Raw genomic sequence first — 4201 nt, 5'->3', positions numbered from 1 at the left:
CATTTCCTCTGGACTCTTCCTTACTGTGAGGCCTACAGAAAACATGACAGGACTTAGGCTTTTATGTACTACGGGGATTATCTCACTGAGTTGTCAGGGATGCCAAGTTATCACAGGAACATCAGGTATTAAAGTCAGTGCCAGTAACATCTCCAGCCTCTGACATCATCATCAGGCATCATCAGTGACATCAAGCTGAGAGTGACGTCAACCATCAGATTCGTCTCGTGGTTATGCCCAGATTTGCAAAGCTTTTGTAGGCAATACGACCTGTCCTGAAAGAACAGTTTAAAGTCGCTTCCCTTGGAGGAAATCAGACAATACACTGTCCCACAAGCTCACTCGGCTGCAATCAGCTGCATGTCCATGCAGGGTCTGTAGAATTAATGGAATCATAGTGATTTATTGGAGATTTCTGGGATTAGCTGCATCTTTCTGTGGGTCTTAACTACACTCCATTACAGGGAAGGATTAATTAATCTCACAGTTTTGACAGACTTGGCTGGCACGGCTGGCTAGAAATTATTGGCACGGCTGCCATAGTGCAGAGATATGAGCCAGATGGAGATGGGCTTTTCTCTGTGGCTATAGGGGACAGGACTAGGAGCAGTGGCCTCAAGCTGCAACAGGGGAAATTTAGGTTGGAGATTGGGGGGCACTTGCTGACTCTGAGGGTGGGCAAGCTTTGGAGCAGGCACCTAGAGACGTTGTGCACTCTCCAGCCTTGGAAACGTTCAAATGCAGGTTAGACAAGACACTTGACTGGGATGGTTTAGTCAGAGATGATCCTGCTTTGAGCAGGGGGCTGGACTAGATGTGACATCATGAGGTCCCTTCCAGCCCAATTTTCCTAAGATTCCTCAGACTATCAGAGGATAACAAAAAACCATATGCATTTGATTATTTGTTGATATTTTGGGGGCGTTTAATCTTATTGAAGTGGAACTGCTACACAGCAAGCCTGGTGCGTTGATGGGAGGTCAATTAGGACATGCAAAGAAATTAAAAAGTATTAATAAGAAATAGCCACCTCCCAATGCAATGCTTTGACATTCCTCCTTACAGTTCTTCCTGCCTCTCACCTTTTCCTCTCTGCTATTACTGTTCTTTTCATTCTCTGACAATGAGGAAAGGGCTTTCAGGGCCTGGCCATACCTCCCCTATCCTATCCTATCCTATCCGCATTGCTAGCCCTCATTTTCAGTGTGTTTTTCTCCACCTTCCAACACAGCACCCAGTGCAAACTCAACTTTATAACGTTTGGTGTCTCATGAGAATGGTTGGGTTCTGCTGGAGGAAGAAGCCATTCTTATACAATCAAGTGCAACTGCAACACAGTTTCTATAGCAATGGGAAAGTCTGTGACTGTTATTTCCATATATGGCAATGGCTGACCATTGTGATGCATCACGGACCTACGTTGAGCCTGACATGTCATGTCACAGTCAATGGACTCTTGACATACAGACCAGCTATGCTTCACCTCATCACCCAGTGAAGACCAACACCCAGCGACCAAGAGAGGTGACCAAAAGGTGGCAATCCAGCAGCCAAGACCTTGAAAGGAGAAGATGGCGAGATACAGGCGATACCACCGGCATCGCAGCAGAAGAAGCATCCACTTTCGGGACCACGGGAGGCACAGGAGGCGGGGAAGAGGGAGAGCCAGGAGGAGGAGAGGCAGGAGAGGAGGTAAAACTTCATCATGGTCTACTATCTTAACAAGATGCTACTGGGTGAGTCCTGCCCTGAGCTGGAAAGAGTCCAAACATCTGAGCTGGGAGGTTGTAGGCCCTTTATTACTGACAATTATCTGTGATTCATTTTTAATCTGAGCACTAAGGTTCTGGGCTTTTGGCTAAAGAGGATCTGGGGTGACTCTGGAGTGATCATACCCTGCAGCACGATGATCACTGCAAAGGCTTACGCAGTTTGAAGGCTTTTAAACTCTTTTACTATAGCTGATGTGGGGAGACCGGGGGTGGGGATAATTTTCCTCACTCAGTTGCTCTTCTCAACTAGTAAGAGGCAGTTAGAAGAAACACTGATATCATAAGGCAACTTTTTCAGACTCAAGACACCCTTGGAAAATGCCATCTCTTAGTTTTCCCTCATTTTTTGACTATGGAAAAATAATAGAGCAATTCTGCTGTTGCAAAGATCTCAGAAAGATCCCAACAGCAGAATGCTTTGAACACTATGGATTCCTATGTAAAATCACTGGGTTGATCTGGTGTATGGTGCCTACCAGTGCTAATATTGTGTGATACCCCATGGCACCCTTGAAAGGATTTCCACGGAGGAGACACTTGACTTGGCATTGTGGTGTGAGCACCAATCCATCCTGTGATTATAATATTCACATGGCTCAATTCATTTTCATTCCTCTTAACTCAGAAAGCACTGGGAGCAGGTCAGCTTTGCAGGGACCCCGGCTGACCTGTTTCTATTTCTTTTTCCACAGGCAGGCGCCACTACCATTATAGGAGGCGAGTGTTTTATTGACCCATCAGCCGCGATTCGGAAACATGCTGCCGCCACGACTGCATTAGGATTGCCACCTCCGGTGCATGAAACGACCTTGCTTTCTGGGAGCTGAAGGAGCCGTAGCCAACAGCCACCTGGCAATAAACTGGGTTGGATGAGTGTTGTCCTGCATTTGTATTTGCTGTCTATTCTTTTTGTTCCCAGAGAGATCTTACCAAGTAGAGGTGTCATAGCATCACATGAAAGTAGGGTTGGAAGGGACCTCCCAAAGACATCTAGTTCAGCCCCCTGCCTAAATCATCCCAGCCAAGTGTCTGTCCAACCTGTTCTTGAAAATGTCCAAGGATGGAGAGTCCACAGTTTCTCTAGGTAGCTCAACTACCCTCCTAGTAAGGAAAAATCTTCCTAATCTTCAGTTTCCTCTGCTGCAGTTTGAGGCCATTCCTCCCAGTTGTGTTCCCTACAGCCAGAGAGAAAAGCCCATCTCCATCATATTTATAATCACCCTTCAGGTATTTGAAAGCTCTTAGCAGATTTCCCTCCTGCCGTCTTTTCAGAACATGACCTGGAGCAAATGCCTCGTGTGTCTGAATGCAGAAAGAGACTTGGTAGGTGCTTTAAAAAAAATGTTATAACAGTTGGTTAAACAAAGTGTTGAGACTAAATGAGGAAGCAGTCTTCTTCCAAAAAGCATTTTATACAATCCTAGAAAATGAGGGTTGAAGGGATGTTAGGAGGTCACATCTAGTCCAACCCCGTGCTCCAAGCAGGACCAGCCCCGACTACATCACCCCAGCCAGGGCTTTGTCTACCTGGGTCTTAAACACCTCTGAGGATGGAGACTGCACCGCCTCTCTGGGTAACCTGTTCCAGTGCTTCACCACCCTTCTCATGAGAAAGTTTTTCCTAATATCTAACTTAAACTTCCCTTGCTATTTGCTATTATTCAGATGATGATTGCGCAGGACATGACTAACTGCTCAGAGTTGCTCATCTCATGGCAGTAATAGCACAAAGTGAACGGATTTCCAATCCCAGAGGAAAACCACCTCTTCTTGCCCACAAACAAAGAATTGAATAAGGAATCGATCTTCCTAACAGTGCGCTCAGCATGGACATGAATGAATCACACTTCTCTTAATGCTTTTCTGTGCTCATCTGAGATCAATAAACCTCTCAAGGTTCATAAGTTCATTTCAGAATATGCATAATATGATAGGTATGACATGGGGTAATGTCATAAGACGCCAGCAGAACTCCCTTAAGCTATAATCCCAGCAGCACTTCTAAACTAAGAAGGATCAATACACACGTGGAAGATGGATGAGGATAAGGATATATGGCACATGCTGGAGATAGAGTGCATACAGTAATGGATACAATGCTACTGGTGCACTATCAGATGGAGGAGTGTTTTCTTAGGGTCCCTCTTGAATGCAGAATTAAATAAAGGTTATCATTAAAACCCTTCTCTTAGGTCTTGGGAGTTAATTTAACCATCAGACTCTATAATGCACAGAAGCACTGGCAATGGGGCGGCCTTCTCTCCAAGTTGCTAGGCCTGGGTTTTCCCATCTGTAAAACTGGAATCATAGAAAAATAGAATCACAGAAGTCGGGTCGGAGGGACCTTGTAGATCTTCAAGTCCGACCCCCTCCTGGGCAGGAGAAAAAGACTGGACTCAGATGAGTCCAGCCAGGTAGGCATCAAGCCT

At 45.6% G+C, this 4201-nt stretch overlaps 1 long non-coding RNA gene across 1 annotated transcript; it reads left to right on the top strand.

Annotated features, from left to right (window-relative positions):
* The first annotated feature begins 585 nt into the window (after positions 1-585).
* On the top strand, positions 586-2658 carry LOC109322594. Its single transcript, XR_002104424.1, has 2 exons — positions 586-1692; positions 2465-2658. It is a non-coding gene; the product is annotated as an uncharacterized LOC109322594 (long non-coding RNA).
* Positions 2659-4201: the final 1543 nt, after the last annotated feature.

Source organism: Crocodylus porosus, unplaced genomic scaffold (assembly GCF_001723895.1).
Source record: "Crocodylus porosus isolate Cpor-Errol unplaced genomic scaffold, CroPor_comp1, whole genome shotgun sequence".
NCBI classification, from domain to species: domain Eukaryota; kingdom Metazoa; phylum Chordata; order Crocodylia; family Crocodylidae; genus Crocodylus; species Crocodylus porosus.
This window is presented reverse-complemented; position numbering and strand designations above follow the sequence as displayed.